General features: G+C 44.9%; 1 protein-coding gene across 1 annotated transcript in view; it reads right to left on the reverse strand.

Annotated features, from left to right (window-relative positions):
• The window catches only part of PLEKHG1 (pleckstrin homology and RhoGEF domain containing G1), a 246633-nt gene extending 225721 nt beyond the window's left edge, over nucleotides 1-20912 (reverse strand). The window contains exon 1 of the mRNA XM_065931122.1: nucleotides 20681-20912. The gene's annotated coding sequence lies outside the window, so the exon portion shown is untranslated. The remainder of the gene's footprint in view (nucleotides 1-20680) is intronic.
• Between the last annotated feature and the right edge of the window lie 1699 nt (nucleotides 20913-22611).

Consider the following 22611-nt stretch of genomic DNA (forward strand, 5'->3'; position numbering starts at 1 on the left):
TGCATGTATGCGTATATGTACGTCTCCTGTGTGAATACACACACACACACACACCCACACAGAGCGACCCACCCTCACAGGTCGTTAAACATTTACCAACTCACACCATATTCACTTTCTATCACCCTTTCAAACCTGTTCCCACACCCCAGGCCCTCCTCAAAACAATGCTTGCTGATATGCCCATCAATAAGCTGCAATCATTTGTCTGTCAAACGTCCTCAGAGAATGGAAGGAAATCCTTTGCATTTATAAACCCTGGTGAGCGCTCTGCTGCTTGGCCTCACAAGGGCTCTCTCACCAGTTGGTAGCTTTATTCTCCACTCAGCATCAGTGTCACCGTTCTTAATTTTCTGGGGCAGCTCTAGTTAGACCCAAACTGAGTTCTTTGGGAAATGTTGCCAGGGAGACTTAGAGTTCTGTATTACCAAGGCTTCCCATTAACCAACAGCCTTCTTCTGAAATTCCCCAGCCATCTGAGTAGTTAAAACACGTCTGAAGCACAAGCTTATTTAGCCACACTAGTAATTAACTGGTTAATTACTTCTCAACAATTTACTTTTAAACCTCACTAGGACATCAAGTCTGATTTTGGAATTCCAATAGAAGACAATTCCGTTGACTCAACTGGAGGATAAAAGCGCTGTCTTAGCAAAAACTTTTTGAAAAGGAAGTCTCTTAATTCTTCCCTGGGCCACCGTGAAAACAAGTGTGATTAAAGTGACTGTGGTTCTTCAAACTCAGTGAAGCATAAGGGATTCTATAATCTTCACCAGTAGCATACCACCAAATGCGTGTTTTTTTTAAACTTAACAAACCCTCCGACTCAGGATACCCTGTTAGAAAGGATTTCCTGTAATTTTCTGGGAACATGCAATAGACGAAAATTCACTCAATCTAAATTTCTGAAAAATATACAATTTAACTCAATTACGCTTCTTCAAACTTTTAATCTTGGTAAAAAAAAAAACAAACTTGCTATCCAATGCTTGATTTTCCTTCTAATCCTCTCACTGATGTTTCAATCATTCCTCCCTTAATTTAGGTCTTAATTCTAGAACTTTGCATTTACCATTTTTTTTCCTATCATAGTAGATTGAGAATACTGCAACTTCACTCATCTCTTGGCTTTTAATTCAGTGCAAATATGGAGTCCTTCAAGCAACAGTCTGACTAGGACACCTCTTTGACAGAAATGCAAGTTCTTACAAGATACTAAGTTGAAGGAGGCAAGTCGACCAGATCAGTTTTCAGCTGTTTCCTGACATCGCCACGAATGACTGACATCCCATGACGATTAACATCTTTAGCAGTTTCCTCTCCAGAAGAGACTGCTTCTGACTTTAAGTTAGTAAACAGCCCTTGCCAGGATGAAATGTTTGATGGAAGTGCCCAGTTGTTAATCAGACACTAGCATCTAATTTATTTGTAATGAAGTGGAATATCCCGCCAGATGTTAAATACTGTGTTTTTTTCCCTTAAGAGAAGATGCCCCAGTATTCACTCGAATACTTTGGTAGCTGTCATGAGCCCAGATTTGCAAGGTACTCAAGCAGTAGAGTTCAGAGACCCTGGCTGTTGACTTTCCTTCCCTCTGTCATTTTCCTTTTCTGCTATCAAGAAAGTTGCACCCCAACTAGCCACTAGGAGAAAAGATTCTTCTTCAATAATGCAATCCTCAGTCTTAACTAGATACATTTGTCCCTCGGTATCTTTGGAGGGTTGGTTTCAGGAGGTCCCTGTAGATGCCCAAATTCCGGGATGCTTGAGTCCCTTGTATAAAACAGTGCAGTACATTCAATATTGTCATTTCTCCCTATCCATGTTTTTTTTTTTTTCCATTTATTTTTATTAGTTGGAGGCTAATTACTTTACAATATTGTAGTGGTTTTTGTCATACATTGACATGAATCAGCCATGGATTTACATGTATTCCCCATCCCGATCCCCCCTCCCACCTCCCTCTCTACTCGATTCCTCTGGGTCTTCCCAGTGCACCAGGCCCGAGCACTTGTCTCATGCATCTAGCCTGGGCTGGTGATCTGTTTCACCCTAGATAATATGCATGTTTCGATCCATGTGTTTTGAATCCACAGGTTTTGCAATCTCAGATTCAACCAACCAACCTTGATCCTTGGTTGGGTGAATCCACAGATACAACACCTGGGGATACAGGGGCCATAATGAAGATGACATTTCTTAGGGCAATGAGATAGAAGAAGCTTGGGTACCCACGAGCAGAGAGATACCTACTAGCCTTGGACCTACTTATACCTGTGAGTTCCATGTGCCCCTCTCCCCATCACTTGTAGTGGAATCCAATCCTAATTCATACACCGAGTATTCTATGAGCATGAGATCTGGAGCCAGTCTTTTGGGCACTGATCCAATGCTGCCATTGATTTGCTGAATGTCTTTGGACACCTTACCTGTTTTTACACCACAATTTCCTCTTTATGGGCTTCCCAGCTGACTCAGTGCTAAGGTTCCACCTGCCAGTGCAGAAGACTCAGGAGATGCAGGTTTGATCCCTGGGTCAGGAAGGTCCCCTGAAAGAGGAAATGGCAACCCACACAAGTATTCTTGCCTGGGAAGTCCCATGGACAGAGGAACCTGGTGGGCTACAGTCCACGGGGTTGCAAAGAGTCAGACACAAGTGAGCATGCAGCCATTTCTTCATCTATGAAATGGGAATGACTGTATGTATTCAGTGTTTGTGAGCACAAAATGAGTAAATATGTGCAAAGCCTCTAGAACACTGCCTGAACTAGTCAGGACTCCTTGATACAACAGGGAACTATAAGACAGGACGCAAATGGGGACCAGAGGTAAAGCCTCAACACCACTCCCCTTGCCTTCTCATTCTCCCCGTACTTGATCCCAGATGGCCTGTCCCTTCCAGTCTCCTTGGTCCTTATTTAGAATTCCCCTCTATTCACATAGCAGACTGCGCCCTGCAACCCCTCTTCAGTCTGTTTCCTCCCACACAAAACAATTCTAGCCTCTGTCAATTTATATCTGTATTATTTTTCCTATTGTGAGAATTTGAGTATGCAAATAGAAGGCTTCCTAGGTGGTGCTAGTGGTAAAGAACCCACATGCCAATGCAGGAGACATAAGAGATGGGGGCTAGGCCCCTGGGTCGGGAAGATCCCCCTGGAGTAGGAGATGGCAACCCACTCCAGTATCCCTGCCTGGAGAATTCCACGGACAGAGGAGCCTGCAGGGCTACCGTCCATAAAGTCACAAAGAGTTGGACACGACTGAAGCGACTGAGCATATAGGCGAGCATGTGCATGTGACCAGATTTCCAGTGGGGAGATTTGGAGAGAAGGAGGGGACACTTGAAGCTGATGACAGCTTTTGGAGGGGCGAAGGAGGCCAAGCCAGAGCTAACAGAACTCTGCAGGGACTTGCGGGCTGGCTGGACAGGTGGGGACCCAGACATGTCACACAGAAAAGGGCTCAAGGGTGTATGTTCAGGTTCAAAGCTATCAGAGTTAGAGCTAACACTTTGGAATCCTCTGTGCTGTGGAGAGGCACTGGATTTTGCTTGAGGTTATAGGTTATCCAAAGCTTTATTCACCTCAAATTCCAGGCTAATCTGCCTCAGAGCTAGGTGCAGTCTTAGAAATAGAGGCAACGACTTCAAATCATAAAGTCAAGACGGCGCTTCCATAGGTCAGACCAATAATGGAGAGGAAGACTAATCTTGCAAATAAACCTACTATGAGAAGTGGATTTATGTGTTACTGACAAGACTGGTTGTTACTTCAGAATGTATTAGGGTCCCCCATGTGCCTGACAGTAAGCTTAATGGGATAGGCATCTAAAGTGTTACCCCATCATTCTTTCAGAGGTTGGTAGAAATAGAGATCTAATTCTGGAAAAGTGACACAATCATCTACAGTGATAGGAAAGCACAAAATCAGATTTTTATGGAACTGTTTTTGTCTAGTGTTACTCAGAAGAGAAGGTAGAACTAGAAGGCTTTTGGGTTTTTTTGGCCTCGTTAAAAGTTGTTCAGTCACTAAGTCGCATCCAGCTCTTTGCGACCCCATGAACTGTAGCATACCAGTCTCCCTTGCCCTTTACCATCTCCGGGTTTACTCAAACTCATGTCCATTGAGTCCGTGATGCCATCAGAAGACCCTCAAAGGTTTCATGGAGGCAAGGGGTTACCAAGTGGATGTCAGCCCTCCCCAGGCCTCCCTGCCTCTATGCCCAGATTCTCTCTCTTCCTGTCCAGATTGGCGCTTTGGGTTTTCTCACTGTTGTCTGGTCCACTGTGCAGTGGAAAAGCAGGAACGGTTTTACTTCTTTACAATCCTACTGCCCTTTTGAGGGCCAATTTAAAGACCTTTAACTTCTAATGAGAGTCCCTTGGACTGCAAGGAGATCAAATCAGTCAATCCTAAAGAAACTCAACCCTGAATATTCATTGGAAGGACTGATGCTGAAGCTGAAGCTCTGATATTTTGGTCACCTGTTGTCAAGAGCATCATATTGAGAAAGGAGTACATCAAGGCTGAATATTGTCACCCTGCTTATTTAACTTATATGCTGAGTACATCATGCAAAATGCCAGGCTGGATGAAGCACAAGCTGGAAACAAGATTGCCAGGGGAAATATCAATAACCTCAGATATGCTGATGACACCACCCTTACGGCAGAAAGTGAAGAAGAACTAAAGAGCTTCTTGATGAAGGCGAAAGAGGAGAATGAAAAAGCTATCTTAAAACTCAGCATTCAAAAAAACTAAGATCATGGCATCCAGTTCCATCACTTCATGACAAATAGATGGAGAAACAATGGAAACAGTGACAGATTTTATTTTCTTGGGCTCCAAAATCACTGGACATGGTGACAGCAGTCTTGAAATTAAAAGGTGTTTGCTCCTTGGAAGAAAAGCTATGACAAACCTATACTGCATATTAAAAAACAGAGATGTTACCTTGCCAACAAAAGTCTGTTTAATTAAGGCTATGGTTTTTCCAATAGTCATGTATGGATGTGAGAGTTGGACTACAAAGAAAGCTGAGTTCTGCAGAATTGATACTTTTGAACTGTAGTGTTGGAGAAGACTCCTGAGAGTCCCTTGGAGAGCAAGGAGATCAAATCAGTCAATCCTAAAGGAAATCAATCCTAAATATTCATTGGAAGGACTGGTGCTGAAGCTCCAATACTTTGTCCACCTGATGCAAACTGATTCATTAGAAAAGACCCTGATGCTGGGAAAGATTGAAGGCAGGAGGAGAAGGGGATGACAGAGGATGAGATGGTTAGATGGCATCACTGACTCAATGGACATGAGTCTGAGCAAACTCCAGGAGATGGTGAAGGACAGAGAAGCCTGGCGTGCTGCGGTCCATGGGGTCGCAAAGAGTCGGACACAACTGAGTGAATGAACAACAACTTCAAAGTGGGGGAGGGGACACATGGGGAAATAGATGAAATAAGATTGGCAAAATGTTTATAATTGTTGAACTTGGAAGATGAGCACATGGGGGTTCATTATGCTAGTCTCTCTACTTGTGTTTATTTGGAAATTCCCTTAATTAGAAGATGCATTCCTCCATCTATGAAGCTTTAAAGATAAACAATAATTCATGGTGTATCCATCAGGCAGATACATGTGCTAACCAGAAAAATAAAGCAGGGAAGGGAGATGCTGAGAGGAGAGTGGATGAATATAGTGTTTCTACATACAGACAGCATTTATTTTACACACATAAATTAATAAAACCTGGATGAGTTGATAACTGCATCAGGATAAGACCTTAATACACATGAAGTTCACATGAAGTTGAATACAATGATAATTAAAGATAATTTCTGAGAAACATAAGAGCAATTTGAGTTTTCTGAAAGACGCCCATTTCAAAGAAATGTTAATGAAAACAATGATGAATATTACTTAACTTCTATGTTAGAACTAGATTCTGCAAACATATTAAAGAATGATAGGCTTTGATCCTCATCATAACCCCAGAAGTTGGTACTGTTTCCTTCATCTGTAAGAGGCTGCCCCTAAGCTTAGGGAGGCTAAAAGTCTGTCCAAGGTTATGAAAACGCTCAGTGGTATAACCCAGTTTGAATCCAGGTAGCCCAGGACCAGAGTTTGCATGTTTTAGTGTCATCTGACACTGGCTATCTGGATGGATAAGTAGCATCTGGATAAAGGAAGGGTGAAAGAGTAAACCTAAATACCCAGTAGTGCCTTGGTATTTTCTGAGTGGGGTTGTGGATGCTGTGTAGGAATAAGGCAGACTCGGGAGAAGAGCCAAGAGTAAGGTTTTCTGGGCTGGATGGTGCTACAGTGCAGACACCACTGCAGGCAAGAGGCCCAGATGGACTTCCAAAGGAAGCTTCCTCTGAAGCCCAGGAGAATGAGGGCAGTGACGGAGGACGGAGGGAAGAGGGAGGTGGAGTCATAAGACAGGTTCTCCGCCACTTCTATTCCAGCATACCCTCCCACCCATGTCCACATTCAACACCTTAAGTGCTGATCTCATTCTAGAACATAGTACAACAATATCAGACAATCAGAATTTACCTGACTCAGAGGCAAGAGATGGCAGCTGCCGAGGTGACAGTGATTTGTTAGAAAATAAAGCTTGTCTGTACACTGGGCATTGTTCTAAAACACTGCAAATGCAGCATGAACAGCACAAGGCCTCTCTTCTCATGATGAACAGACAAGAAACAAATATATCCTTTGTTACGTGTTTGTGAATGCCAGGCATACAAATGAAGTAGGGTACGAAGGCTACAAGCTCCAAGGTGCGGGCTTCCTGTCTTCTGGAATGCCATCAGGAAGACTTTGATAAGGGCGCTCTTGAGTGGGGGACGAAGAGAATTGAGTCAGTGAAGCTTTGATTCCCAGGCAGAGGGCATGAAAGCAGTCCAAGGCTGGGGCCTGTGGGGTGTATCTGGGGCCAACGGAGAGGCCAGTGAGCTGGGTCAGGGTGACCATGTGGGGATGGGCAGGGACCCCGCTGGGGAGGGGCTTGGAGGCTGTGCCATGGATTGGCTTTGGACTCTGAATGGAACAGGGAATCGTTAGAGATGTTTGAATTAGGATCCTGTGGACTGGTGTGTGGGAAAGAGAGAGCAGGGGGCAACAAGGCTGAGCCAGGAGGCCAGTTAGGAACCTACTGCACTAGGCCAGGGAGACAGAGGAGACGGACTGGACCAGGTGGGTGTGGAAAAGACCATGAGAAGTCCTAGGATTCTGGATGTTTTGGAGGAAGAGCCCAGTCTGACTCTGGATTGGACCTGAAACATGAGAGGAGGAATGTGACCACAGAAACACCAAAGGATCTCTACCTGAAGCCCCTCCCCTTTATTTCCTACCTTTTAGCTTCACAACTCAGCATGCAGGGTCTTAGTTCCCCTACCAGGGATCGAACCTGTGCCCCCTGCAGTGGAAGCATGGGGTCTTAACCATTGGACCGCCAGGGAAGTCCCTTTCCCTGAGACTTTTCTCTCCACTCGAGGCTCTACCTTCAGCCTTTCCGTTGGGTTAAGCCATTAGGAGATGCCTCTGTGACAATGTATTCACTGGTCAGATCTGTCCTCTAGATACATCAATCCACGCTGGCTCAGCAGGCATGCTAATGGGCTAGGTAAGAGAGAAGCGTCTCGTAGGATGGAAAGGGGGCATGAAGAGGTGAACATGGATGGAGAGCTATTTAGGAAGTCACTGCTAACAGACTGGACAAGGCACAAAAGGAAGGAAAATGACTTACTCTGACCAAAGAATTGTGGGGCTATTAACTAAGAGTTGGAAAAGGAGGGAAAAGAAAAACAACCCCAGGAAGTTAGAGGTGGGTCTGGAAATGGAGATTATGAGCCCAGCTCTGGGTGGGTGACTTGGAATCAATTGTGCAAAAGCTAATAGATAAATCCCAGAAGGAGTGTGAATAAGAGTGGGAGGCTCAGACAGGCTGCTGCAAGGCTTTTCTCTGGATTTATTTTGAAACACAATAGGGCCTCACTATCTGAGCTAGGAAATTTAAGTCAGAACATTTTGAGAGCTATTTCATTTGATTATTTTCTAATAAGAGTAGTAACTAAAACTAGGCTACCAGAATCCATTTCCTTTTGACACGAAGCAATGTGAAAGACCGGTCTTAATCAACTTAATTTACAAAGAACAGAGCAATTACTGTACCATTTAAAAATAACACTTAACAATGTGGTTTAGCTATATTCATCTTTTTTTTCCAGTAAGAATGCTAAATTCAGAATATGAGAATAGTAAATATAGACTTTTCAAATTTTGGTTTTACATTTCTAAGCTTCAAGGTGGTAAACTAGAGTTAAGGTTTTCCTCCAAAACCCCCATACTCGGACTGAACATCAAACTTATGTGTATTTCCCAGTGGAAACAGACACCTGGACCCAAATTCAGGTCAAACAGTTGGGTGTGCCAGTGACCATGCTCCCCATCTGGAACACAAAGCTGAAACTTGGCCACCTGATGCGAAGAGCTGACTCATTTGAAAAGACCCTGATGCTGGGAAAGATTGAAGGTGGGAGAAGGGGACGGCAGAGGATGAGATGGTTGGATGGCATCACCGACTCAACGGACACGAGTTTGAGTAGGCTCCAGGAGTTGGTGATGGACAGGGAGGCCTGGCGTGATGCAGTCCATGGGGTCACAAAGAATTGGACATGACTGAGCAACTGAACTGAATTGTGCCCCTAGAGGCTCACAACCTACCAAAAGGTCTGGAGTGCCCTCTGCCCGCCATGCATAAGAAGGCATAGGTATAGGGTTGGAGTAGGGCTGATAGTCCGTCAGTCTAGAAATGCATTATCAGTCACTCACCTGACTCGGAACATCAGAAAGACTTCTGAGCACCTCAATTTCTCAAATGTTGTTCCTATTTCAGAATAAGCATTGCTGAGCTTCCAAGTGCCCTGCAAACCAGGGTAAGGCAGACCACAGACCTACATATTCATGAAGCACCACATGTAGCACAGACCCTACAGGTTTGAAACCAGTAGCTACTAGATTCCTCTTACAGAAAATCTTTGGAACAAAAACATCTTTCTGCAGAACGTTCTCTTAAGTGTTCATGAGAGCTCCTCTGGATCTCTCCAACAGGGCTCTTTCTCTTTACCTTTTCTCTTCTTTCCTTTTCTTCTCTTTTTTCTTCTTTCCTTCCCTCTTCTTCCTCCTCCTCCTGGTCCTTCTCCAAATATTTAGCCACCTACTCAAAATTTCTTTTCTTCAATTCATATGTGAAAACAGAGATTTTTGCCCAGACTTCTTAAAAGCTCATCTCAACTAGTAAAAGGGAAAACTGTTTTGTTCAAACACTTGCCTTCAAGGAACCAGTGGTCTAGTGAGAGAAGGCAGACAACTAATGGTCACCAGCAACACCAGATTCTAGAAGGGAGGCGGGTGTGGGGAGGTGAGCTTGTCCATCATGGCTTCAGGGAGAGCATCCTTCACGGTCATGTGGTGCTTTAGTTACTTTATTTATGGGAGCTGAAAGAGAGAGAGTCAAGGCTATGGTTTTTCCAGTAGTCATGTATGGAAGTGAGAGTTGGACTATAAAGAAATCTGAGCACCGAAGAATTGATGCTATTGAACTCTGGTGTTGGAGAAGACTCTTGAGAGTCCCTTGGACTGCAAGGAGATCCAACCTGTCCATCCTAAAGGCAATCAGTGCTGAATGTTCATTGGAAGGACTGATGTTGAAGCTGAAACTCCAATACTTTGGCTACCTGATTTGAAGAGCTGACTCATTGGAAAAGACCTTGATGCTGGGGAAGAATGAAGGTGGGAGGCGAAGGGGATGACAGAAGGATGAGATGGTTGGATGGCATCACCGACTAAATGGACATGAGTTTGAGTAAACTCTAGGAGTTGGTGATGGACAGGGAGGCCTGGCATGCTGCAGTCCCTGGGGTCACAAAGAGTCGGACACAACTGAGCGATTGAACTGAACTAAACTAAACTGAACTTAAGGAGAGAGAGCAATGGAAGTAGGAGACAGAGACTGGCTGGTAAGCAGGTAGGTTGAAGCAAATAACATAGACCGTGCTGCTCCCTGAGTCCCATAAAGTCCTTCTTCTTCAGCTGCACCATCGTGGCCGACATTCCAGTTCTGAATCAACCCGCAGCCCCCACCCCCACCTCTGCACCATCTCTGTATCACTTTTCTGTGGCACTGCTCCGAACTGAATGATTAGTAGTCAGATTCTGTCACTCCCCTGCACCACACCCTCCACTCACTGGCTTTGCATCATGCTTTCAAAAAAAGAAAAGAAAACCTTTTTATTTTGTATTGGGGTATAGTCAGTTAACAAACACTAGTGGCAAAGAACCCACATGCCAATGCAGGAGTCAGAAGAAACTCAAGTTTGATCCCTGGGATGGGAAGATCCCCTTGAGGAGGGCATGGCAATCCACTCCAGTATTATTGCCTGGAGAATCCCCATAGACAGAAGAGCCTGGCAGGCTACAGTTCACAGGGCCGCAGAGAGTTGAATGTGAATGAAGCGACTTAGCACGAACACATATAGTTGATTAACAGTGTTGTGATAGTTTTAGATGAACAGTGAAGGGATTCAGCCACGCATATACATGTATCCACTTTTAAGCCACAGTAAAGACCTTCAGTGTTATACAGAGCTATGAGACCTGGGCTCTGTCTCCCTCTTCACCTTCACCTCTCTTTCTTCTGCCCCCGCCCCCCTTGTTCATATACACAGCCTGCTTTTCTTTTCTAAGAACTCAGAGTTTACTCCACTCCTAGGGCCTCCATACTCATTTTTTTCCTCCCTGTTTGCCTAGAATGTTCTTCCCTCATATCTTAAGGTTCACTTTTCAAGGACCAGCTCAGATAGGCCTTTCAGATCACCCAGCAAATGGCAAGCTACTAGCCCTCCCCTCTCAGCCACATATTTCCCTTTTTTCTTTAAAGCGCTCATCACATAATGTTTTTCCCTTCATTCCAGATTTGACCTGTTCTGTTCATCACTGTATCCCCAGAATTTAGGAAACTGTATTTGTTGATATGCTCATTCTAATCTGAATTTCCAAGTGCAATGTGTACTGTGTCTCCACTATAGTGAAAAACAACAGAACAAAGTGTTCCTCATCCCTCTCTCTTATCCCTGCCTCAGGACAAAGGCTGTCTTCTACCACTGAAATGTTTTTTCTCAGTTATTTTCATGTTGGTTTATTGTTCCAGACGTCTAGTAGCAGGGAATAAAACTGAAGTGACACCCAGTAAACACAGTAAAAGAGCCACTATTTATCAAGGGTTTATTATGTATGGGGTGCCATATATACATTATGCATTCAAGCCTCACAATATCTTTATTATATGGTTTTACCCCTAGGTTAACAGGCATTTTCAAATAACATTCAAATGACATATACAGACTGCTTAAATTCAGACTATTCCCACATTTCAACTCAATATTCAGACCTTAGAAAAACAAACTTATCTCTCCTATGCACACCATTTTCCCCATAATTAATGGCACAGAAACAGTGCTTGAACTGGCATTACAATAAGTAAGCAAAGAAGTGGGTTTCCCAGGCAGTACAGTAGTAAAGAATCCACCTGCCAATTCAGGAGATGCAAGAGACTCGGGTTCAAACCCTGGGTCGGGAAGATCCTCTGGAGGAGGAAATGTATGTATTCTTGCCTGGAAAATTCCATGGACAGAGGAGCCTGGTGGGCCACAGTCCGTGGGGTCGCAAAGGATCTGACATGACTGAGCAACTGAGTGTGTGTGCACGCACGTGCACACACACACTCACACAAGCAAAGAAAGCAGAAGAGTATTAGATTTGACTGCTATGCCTGTTATGCATATAGAAGCATCAAGTAAGAATTTTATCTTTTAAGAGCATAGTATTTTGTTTCTGAACATTTGCAAAGTATGTTTTCTGCTCATATTTGTAAACCAAAGCCAAGGGTATTTTTTAGAATAGTTGCTGCTAGCTATTCTGTCTTTAGCTAGTACAGAAATGTGCTCTCTTCTTCATCTGGTAAGAAGGTAAAAACAAACATCTTTTTAACTTCCTCTGTGGAAATTTAGAGTCTCATATCTTGACGTGTTAGATCATTCAGTGAAATAAGTCTTTTTCTGCTCTTCAGGGAGATTCTGGATTCTGAAAGGTATGGCTATTATAGCACTCATCACAACTTAATTTTTAGAACTTCATAGTATTTGCTTTCCTAACAGGATAAGAAGAAAGAAAAGAAGGAAGGAACAGAGTTTCCAAATAATGACACCTGGAAGAAGTCATCTGGATTCCAACTTGCTAGAGGTAATTCATCCTTGTGCTTAGTACACCCATGGGCCAAAGTGGGTCCAGAGGCCACAAAACATTATTTGCACATTGTTTTCCTTGCCATTTTAGTGTCAAGATCAGATACCATTAAATATTGTGATTAAGTACCAATTCCTTAGAGTTTAAACAACTGTTAAAGAAGAGAAGGGGAAAGAAGCATTTATCTCATACAGACATTGAAGAAAAGTGGAAAAAAGCCAAGACCACCGAGAGTTTGTTCCATAAGTATATTGCAAAGCTTGCAAATATCTCCCAAAGCACTTTCCTAGATACAGCCAATCCCCATGAGCCCATCTGGGCGCCCACTTCCCATCCTGTTCCCTGCTCATCTCATCACCCTTCCAGCCTCACCCTCATTAGTTCTTAGCAAGTTATTCTCTTAAAACTGATATATGAGGGGAAGGGCACGAGGGAATGGAAGGATTTTCCTTCTTTTTTGTTTTTAATTTGTATTTTATGTTGGAGTATGATTACATAGTTGATTTACAATGTTGTGTTGGCTTCAGGAGTAGAGCAAAGTGATTCAGTTATGCATATATGTGTGTCTATTCTTTTTCAAATTCTTTTCCCATTTAGGTTATTACAGAATATTGATCAGAGTTCCCTGTACTATGCAGTAGGTCCTTGTTTGTCAACTATTTCAACTATAGTAGTGCGTACAAGTCAATCCCAAACTTTCAAAGAGTCTTCTTTAAAAAAATTCACTTTTAAAGTCTAAGTCAGTTTGGGGGAGAATGGATACATGTATATTCATGGCACAGTCCCTTGGCTGTCCACCTGAAACTATCACAACATTGTTAATTGGCTAGACTCCAATATAAAATAAAAAGTAAAAAAGATTAAGTCTATGTCTCCTCTAACTTCCTCCTCTGCCCCCTACTCAGTAATCCTGTATCCCGGATTTTGATTCTTATGCTTCATAATTCATATTCTTAGTTGATTCAAATTTTTAAAAGTGTGAGACCGATGAATGTTTAAACTGCAAGCTGTATCAGACGAGCAACCATATCTTCCTTTGAAGGAGCTGTAATATTTCAGTGTAACACAGATGCTTAACCTAATAACAGGTTTACTTGGTTAAAGGGAACAAACACAGGATCGTATATTTATGCCCCAGATTACAGTTTTTTCCTCTCTCCCAGCACATCAGAGAAGCATAGATGTTAGTGTCTGAGGACTGCCTATAATCACACGGCCCCAGGAAGTAAGGGGAACTCAGACCATGAGACCCGCTTCCTCGTGGCCTCACACCTTCACACACCCCTCCCACCTCGACCAGCTTTCTAGTCACAGGTTGGAGACAGCCTGAAATCACCCTGAGGCCAGATGGTGGTTAATACGCATCCTCGGAATGCCTACAAACAGACTTTCCTTTGCATCTCCTTGTTTCCAACGACTCCTGCTGCAGCCGGAGTTGCGGTGGGTCCTGAAGAACTCTTCAGGCTTCAGTACCAGGAGAAGACGGGGGGAGGACGGGGCTGGAAGGGAGTAAGCTCTGCACTTGCTTCTTCCCAGGCCAGGGTGACAGACTCCTCCCCATTGGGCAGGGAGAGGGTGGAAGTTGCTGACAGACTCCAGGCGGACAGAAGGAAAGGCACGCTCCCCACATGTGGGGGACCCGCAAGCCGACATGCGCACAGGCCTTGAGTGACATGTTGAAATTAAAATCAAAACAGCATGAAAGCACACTTTATTACAGCTAGAAATAGCCGGGTATTGTCAAAGCTCCCATTGAGTCATCCATGCAGAAGCTGAGACCTTGGACAGCCGGGGAGAGCTGGGGCTGGCTCCGGACTGGGTTCAGAAAAAGATCTGGACGAGGGACCAGTGTAGAGGGTGGTCAGAAAGCAAAGATTTCAGCAGTTCGTTTTGCTCTGAGCAGGAAGGAGGGAGTGGGGAGAGAAGAGGATGCTGCCTGGACTTTGAAAGCCTAGGGACTTGCCAGAGGAGGGGAAGGAAGGCGGTGGCTCTAAAGGGAGCCTTCCCCCCATTTCATTATCACAGAGGACCTGCTTGGTTAGAGGAACGATCGGTCCCTTGGGATACAGGGGAGGGGCGTATTAATGTTCAATTAAATCTGGGAGACAGAAGGAAGCAAGCTCCAGCTAATGCCTTTGCAGCCCTTAGGATGCATTGCTATGGATTAAAGATTCACACAACTCTATGGACAGCTGCCAAAAATTATCGGCTGCAGGAGCTGCTCAACTTTGCTCCTATTCAAGTTATGCGCAGACCAATTTCACTTCAGCAGGAGTCACCAACACACTTTGCTCATTGAGATGACCAGAGCAAATATTTTATACTATTTTTAAAATGCAATGGATCACAAATATCTCACAATAATTTACCGTATTTTACTCTTTGCTAGCTCCAAGTCAACCTTTCAGACCTAAGAAACAGAAGAGACAAATTCACAATGTAAACCATGGGAGCTGAATCTTGTATGCAAGCACAGAGGAACACTAACTTATTCAATGGGTGGGTTTTCCTGGGGGCTCAGCGGCAAAGAATCCACCTGCAACACAGGCGACGTGGGTTCGATCCTTGAATGGGGAAGGTCCCCTGGAGGAGGGCATGGCAACCCACTCCAGTATTCTTGCTTGGAGAACCCCAAGGACAGAGGAAACTGGTGGGCTACGGTCCATAGGGTCGCAGAGTCAGACACAACTGAAGCGACTTAGCATACATGCCCACACTCAATGGGTACTTACTGAGCACTAATATTAATGCCTCCTATTGGTGCTAAGATGCACATTTTTTACAACTTAGGGATGTATCTTATAGGAGACTGTCAATTTTATTGACAGAATTTTTTCTTAATGGTGTATTAAAAAAAGTATTTTCAAAAGTATCTTAGATTGGATGAAACAGGGACTCATCGATATCACTAAGGTTGCAGTTCAAACCCTGCCTTCTCTGACAGGCTTCCTGAAACACCAATCTAAGGTGACCCATCCCTCATCCTGCCTTCTCCCCACTTCCTGATCACATCTCTGTGCAAACCGTGGCTCTTGTATTCACTGTTATGCCCAGAGCAAGACTGAACATCATTCCAGGTACAGCAGGTTCTCAATAAATGACTATGGGTTGAACAAAAGTTGTCATTTACTAAGCCACTACTACACATCAGACTCTGAACTAAATGCTTTTCACAGAAAAAAAAAAAAAATCTCCTTTATTCCTAGCAATTGAGAGGTCTTACTCTCGACTTGAAAGATGGGGCAGCAGGTGAAGTGGAGAAACCAGGACTAGATGTCAGCTCAGCCTGACTTCAAGTCCAGACACATCAGCGCCATGCTATACTTGGAATCACATACAAAGCCTGGAAACAGTTCTGATTCAGTGACTGGTCCACAAACATAAGACAAGATCCCCAAAGCTACAGAGAGGGAAAAAACGGTCCCTGCAACATTGAAGGGTAATGTGTGTCCACTGGGGATCACTACATTTCTCTGTCCTTCTACTTGAGTCACATATAAAGTCCTGTGTTAGCACAGACATTCAGGGGCCCATGTTTCTCCCCAGGAAGATCAGAAAGAGATATATAGTTAAACTTTGTATGGAAGGATCCCACCTTTGGTGAGAGACAGCACAGCCCATCTAGGGCTCTGCAAGTCTTCTTGGATGAGAGTGCCATAGAGTATACATGCGAAGGTACTAGGAGAAAATAGAACACAAGTGCCTTGGCTGCTATCCTGGTGGGTGTGAACTTCATTTCATGTTATCAGTGAGCCTCATCAATGACCTGCTTCTTTGCGGAATTTATTACATCCCAGCTGAACTTCTCTGCCTGTTCCATACCTCACCCAAGACTGGATGTTGAAATCTGGTGCTGAGAATCCTGTCAACTGATCACTGTCTAACAGAGACTTCTAAGCCGAGTGAAAAGAGCAAATAAAGAAGGGTGACTGGAAAAAAAAATATTAACATAGGAGATTTGATTATAAGTCAGTCTACAGCCAGACAGCTTAGATAGAGCCTATGGCATTTGTCATTTTGGGAATGATAGTTCAAACAGAATATTTCATTTAGAACAGAAGTGGGAAACAATGGCTGTCATAGATTTTTTTTTTTCCTTTTTTGGTTTACTAACATTTATTTAGGTTTCCAGTGAAAAAGCTTATCCTGTATGGCTTTCAAGCAAAGGCTGGTTTTTAAATATTTAAAGTTTAACCAGGCTTATGTAAACAACCAGTCCCCCCCTTCTACAAATCAAAGAATATACGATGGGGATACACATGGACCACTAAGCCTGAAACACTACCTGACTCTTTACAGGAAAAGGTCCACCACCCCATGATCTAGAACTTCTCCTCCTCCTCTCATCCATCTTTATTCAGACTCAAGTCATTTAAGTCAGTGTTTAATGTGACTGGACACAGAGTGGACAATGGTAAGATCTATTTGCCACTTCAAACATTAGAGCCAGTTGAATGGTGTAATGATATTGATTTACTGATTCCTTTTATGAGAATTCTAAATCTCAAGCATTATTACACTCACACCCATTTCAACTTTGATATTTTAAAGAGATGTCCTTCTCACACTTAAGGGCTTGCTAGCTTTTGGCCAATGCTGCAGTGGTTTGATCTTCCTAATGCCGGTGATGAGCGGTTTCTACAGGCTCGGCAGCACCCTGCTCATTAAAGCTTACCCAAACAGCTTTCTTAATTAAAGACATCGGTTTAGTACATCCAGAGGGCGTAGCTGGAACCTTTGTAAAATTTAGCCTAACATTAACACTCCTCAAGTTGCCCTTCCTCTGGGTTTATATGGGAAGGGGAAAAGCAGACGGGAGTTAGGGACTTTTTGTATCCATGAATCCAGCCTACTTTTGCTTTCCATCAAACAGTAATTCAATATTTACCAAAAGGAGATGTTTAGGGTTGGAAATTTTTACAAGCCTTGCATCTCAGCAGAGAAACATTTTTGGGTACTTTTGTGTATACAGATTGAAAAGATACTCCAATATGACTCGATTATGGAAACTATGCTAGACTGACCAGCACCTCCTTATCCCTGGGATAGGGATCACTCAGGCATGCATGAAGTTATTCCACAGCATCTGGATGACCTGGGGCCTAGTTACTCTGACAGCAAACCCAGGCCCCCTTGCTGGGATGGCCAGCCTATATTTCTATCGTCTCTGCTAAAGCATCTGTTGCTTTTCATCAGCACAAGCAACATGAAGCAGAGCCTGTAGTCCTCTCATAATTACTTGAAAGCGGGCCCTGCAGTCAGTAAGTTCTCCTTGGCACAGACGCCCATGGCCCTGAATGCCCAAATGGTTTGGAGTCAGCTCTTCATTCTATAAAGCAAGATTGATGTACACTGTGAAGAAACACTAATACTTGAGAAGCCTGCCACACACGAGTACTAGCTTGCTTAGGGTCTTTGTCTATAAAATATTTCTATTCCCATTCCTACTTAAAAAATGAATATTTTGATTTGATTTGGAATCCATGTTCTTTTTAGGTCAAAAGAGGCAAGGGATTTTTTTTTTCTTTCCTGAAACAAAGAATCATTACATTTAATTTAAAATATGCCCCCATGCCACTACCATTTCTAGGTAGTACAGTTCCGGACCAAGAGACAGGAACATGAGTTAAATCACAGCTCTTCCAGTTGAGAGTTATGCAATCACCAGGAAAATCACTCACTCCTGGGACTTGGTTTATCAACAGCAGTCATCTTAGAAGCATACAATGTGTCCAACACTTAACTATAGTACCACTTAAGAAGGAAGAAGGCTTACCATTTCCTAAATTGACAGAGGAAGGAATGAGCAAAGGTCAGATAATCCAGAGAGAATGATCAACTATGACTGTTACAGTTTCTCAATTATAAAAGAATCTACATCTATAGAATTTCCTTAGAGGGATCAAGGTCAAAGTGCTATTGAGCAAATGATACACAGACCAACTTAGTTTCTGAGCACTTGTTCTTAAACACCAGTGCTTTTCCAAATGTTTAAAATGTAGGGGCTGGGCAAGATCTTCCAAGAGCCATTTTAGTTTCACTATTCCACTGATATAATTTGCCTGCAGGGGGATTCAAAGATGGCAACTGGGTGAAAGATCAGCTATTCACGGGGAAAGGTGGGGGGTTAAAGAAATCTGTGAAAAGTGGACTGCAGCCTTGAAGAATCAGAGCGTAGATCCAGGAATCGCTTCCAGTTTACTAAGGGCTCAAAAGATTTAGTGCTGCTCAAGCATTTCCCACATTTATGTGTCAGACTACAAATCATTAAATCTTAATTAAGTCACTTAATAAAAATCATAGCCTCAAAGGAGGAGAACAAAGCAGTACTGGTTATTCTTGCTTTTGAAAATTTACACTGCCACTTCCTCTTGATTTGTTAAAAGGTGACCACTGAACCTTTTTGAAGCACAGATTGAGTCTCCCGGGGAAATATTTGTTTGCGTTTGGTACCATCATCCATGTTAAAGTCACTGAAGGAAGCCGGTGCCCATTGTGAAGATGGAGATAAGCAGGAAGAAACCACCAAGGGAAGCAGGATTCGGGCATGGATCTGACTGCTAGGTAGCTGTTTCTCACTGTGCTTCGCCATTCAGCAGAAAGTTTCAGGGAGCAGCTCCACCAGGAAAAAGGAAGGTCACGAGGTGACAGCTGTTGATGACCTAATGAGGATGGGACCAAACAGGGGAGAGAACTCTGGGGAAATGTTTCTTCAGGTGGCTGGGCAGCTCAGACACAAGGCTTCAAATAGGACTAAGAGCAACGTGAGGAACTGGAAAGTCAGACTCAAGGATGGTAAAGGGCCCTAATACCAAACCATCCCTTTTGGATCTAAGTCTTAAATATAGTAGACCAAGTAAGTCCTGCTTACTGGGGAGGGGCGGCAAGGAGTGAGCTTGAAACTTCAGAAACTGCCTGGTTTCTCTAAATCATTTCTTAAGGGAGGAAGCCAAGGCCACCCGAGGTGGAGCCGCTTGCTCGGGTCTGACTTGGCAAAGAGGAAATTAGGATGGAGTTTCTTACTCCCAGACACGATGGGCCTGGAAATGTTTTAATAGTGTTTAATCAAAATCCAAAGCCTGTAAATTCTTTAAAAGTATGCCAACCACAGAAACCGATCAGCCCGACGCTGATTTTAACTTGATCACTATTTTTATGGCATTACACAATCTATCTAGGCCTGGGATTCTGTTCGAAGACGAATCTGACCCAGAGTCAACATGCTGGTCTCCTGGTTTAAATAGGAAACACAAGCAAGTTCTGTATCCAGTCGTCGGAAAACCCCCAAACCACTCTCTCTCTCTCTGTGACTGACCTTGTCTTGGGTGATGCTGACTGCAAACAGCCTTCCCCCAGACTCACCCTCTACAATTTCAAAAGTATGTGCAGTAGCCATGGCCACCCGAGGGTGGTACAAAGGGAGGGTTAAGGACCAGAACTTAATGAAATACCGGCCCTACAAGCAAGACTCCATCGGAGCATTAAAAAAGCCATCCACCTCATTGTTTGCCGTAAGCTCAATGAAATGCCACGGCTTAACGACTTTCCCCAAAAGTCCTTAAGCTTCTGGTTTAACAACTAGATTCTCACTAGAGGACACAAAGGCTGGGAGAGCGGGCTGCGGGCATCACCGCAAATCCCCGCGGTCCTCCGAGACCAGGACCGTCGACAAAATCCCCGTGGACCAGGGGTTACATCGATCGCCGTGATGGACCGGCCACCGGCTTCGACCCCAAGCCCCCCTGCACGTCCCCTCCACCGCCCCCCGCCCCAGGAAATATCTGCAGAGCTGGGGCACCGAGGCTCTATCTACAAAGGCTGGGACCCTCCAAACCAAACGCGCCACAGAGCCGGGGCCTCCGACTCCCACCGCGGTCCACCGTCCGGGACGCCAGGAGCGGGTACCCGCGGCGGGAGCGGACCGAGGGCGGAGGGCGCTCGGGTCCCGTTCTCGGACTGTCCCGTTCGAGTTGCAGGGTTGACTTGGTAACAGTCCCGAGCGCACTGAGGAATCTCTTCTCCAAGGAGCGAACGCTCCGGCCCCCGCGGCTGCGGATGGAGGGCGGGGAGCACGGGGGCTCGGGGCCGGACCCCCGGAGTCGGGCGGTGGCGGCCGCGGGTCGCCCCCTCCAGGCGGCCGTGGGCAGCGGCGGGCCGGGGCCGCGGCGGCGGGGCGCTCCCCCAACCCCTTTGGCCCCCATCCGGGAGGGAGCGCGCGGGGAACAGGAACCCGGCACCCCGGTCCGCTCGCCTCCACCTGCGGATCTGGGGCGCCCCCCGGGCCCCCTTCCCGTCCCTCCCATCCCGGCGTTCCCGGCCGCGCGGTCCCATTCCTGGAAAAGGACCCGGTGTCCAGCGAAAGGGACACTTACCCGGGGAGGGCCGGCTGCCGGCGCGGGCCCCGCTCGCAGGTCGGCCAGGGGAAGGTGCCAAGGCGCTGCGCCGGCTGCGGCGCCAGCCGAGCGCCCTGCACCGCCGCCCGGCTCGGACTTCCTCTTCCTCGCGCTCGGCCCCGCCGCTCGGCCGCGCTCCCCGCTCGCCGGCCGCGCCCCGACCCGCCCCTCCCGGCGCAGAGTTGCGGGCCTCGTCGCCGCGAGCAGCGGATCTTGGGTCCCTCCTCCCCTCGGCCCGGGCGAGCACGGTGGGGAGGAGCGGGAGAAAGAGAAAGAGATTAAGCCCTTGGACTTGTCTCTGGAGGGTAGCCAAACAGAGCAGTCAAATTACAGCTCCTGGGGGAAAAAAATTACCAAAAAAAAAAAAATCCCTGCTACTGTTTTCGCAGACACATCACTTTTCTTCATTTTCCGGAATTCTCAGGTTTAACTTTCTTTTGAACGTGATACTTTGCATATGATTTTGTTAAAAAAAAAAAAAAAAAAAACCCTAAATAATTCTTTTTTTTTTTTTTTTAAATAATTCTTTTACTATTAACACAGAAGCTCTGGGGCAATCTTATGGACCGAGGGAGGAAGCTCGCTCTTTTTCAGGTGTCATTACTCTAATCGCCTCAGTTAATGTACCAACTAACCTTCGCTTAGAGAAAGTAAAAGTGAAAAAAGGAGGCCGAGAAGACTAACCTTTGAAATAACTGAGAGAGGTGTTAAAGGCCCCAGCTGTGTGTGTAGTGAGATGATAACTTGAGTCGAAGGTGCCTAAGGTGACCGTCAAAGACAAGCAGTGATTTCCCAACACTCATTTCCTTTTCAAGGCAGCCGTATGTATTTGCCTGTTGAGTCCATTAGATTTGTAAGAATGCACTCTTACATGATTTGTTCACAGAATTTCAGTTTTAGCAGTTAGGAGCTGTGTGACCTTAAGAAAATTATGTGACCTCTCTGTGCCTCAGTGTCCTCATCTGTAAAATGGGGATAATGAGGATAGTGCCTACCTCACAGAGTTGCTTCTTGTGATTTCAATAAGGCAATTTCCAGGAAGGGTTTAGGAGGTTCCTGGCACACTTGCTGGATAAATGTTAGCTATTATTGTTGATTTCCCCCTTTTATCTGCTCTGATGCATATATAGAAATTACCATAAAGATTTGAAATAAAAGAAGGTTTTGAGCCGCAGAGCCACACAGTGTCACAGTTCTCTCCCTACAATGTGCACTTTATATTCTGTTTTACAATTTATTTTGTCTTCACAACTGACTTGCATTATGTCAAGCCATGAGGCTCGGTTATGCTCCGGGTACATTTACCAAGGAAGATTTGCATTGCAACTCAAACAGATCTTTGCCATCTTCAAAGTACTGTTTCAGTTGATCTTGCAGTACACTTGTTATGTTGGCAGGACAGGTGTTAGTGTCCTTTCACAGGATATGGAGACTCAGCAGCCTGAATCAGACCCTCTCTAGCACCAGGAGCTCACACAAAACCCCACCTGTTCGCCAGTCTTTCTATGCTCTTACTTTCCATGAAGTGAGCGGGAGCACCTTACCATACAGCATGGACCTCATTCATGGTCTTTATCAATCCTCTGAGTTAGTACTGGCCTTCATTCAACAACCTTAGTTTCAAAGAGCGTAACTGATGACCATGGTAGTGTCTGACAGATGGGGTTTGGGGACAGCTTGGAGAAGGGAGGAGAAGCAGGCTTTCCTGGTTCTTTCAAATGCTTTCTCTGCTACCCTCTCCCTGGCCCACAGAGTCACATGCTTTCTTAGCATAGATGACTTTAAGTAAAGCTATTAGTGAAGCGGTGTGACCATCAGCTGCAGACTTTGCCACTTGCTAGCTGCAGATAACAATTTTGAACTTTGGTTCCTTATCTGTGTAATGGTTATTATATTTCCTGTCCAGACCT

The sequence above is a fragment of the Muntiacus reevesi genome, chromosome 3 (assembly GCF_963930625.1).
Source record: "Muntiacus reevesi chromosome 3, mMunRee1.1, whole genome shotgun sequence".
NCBI lineage: Eukaryota > Metazoa > Chordata > Mammalia > Artiodactyla > Cervidae > Muntiacus > Muntiacus reevesi.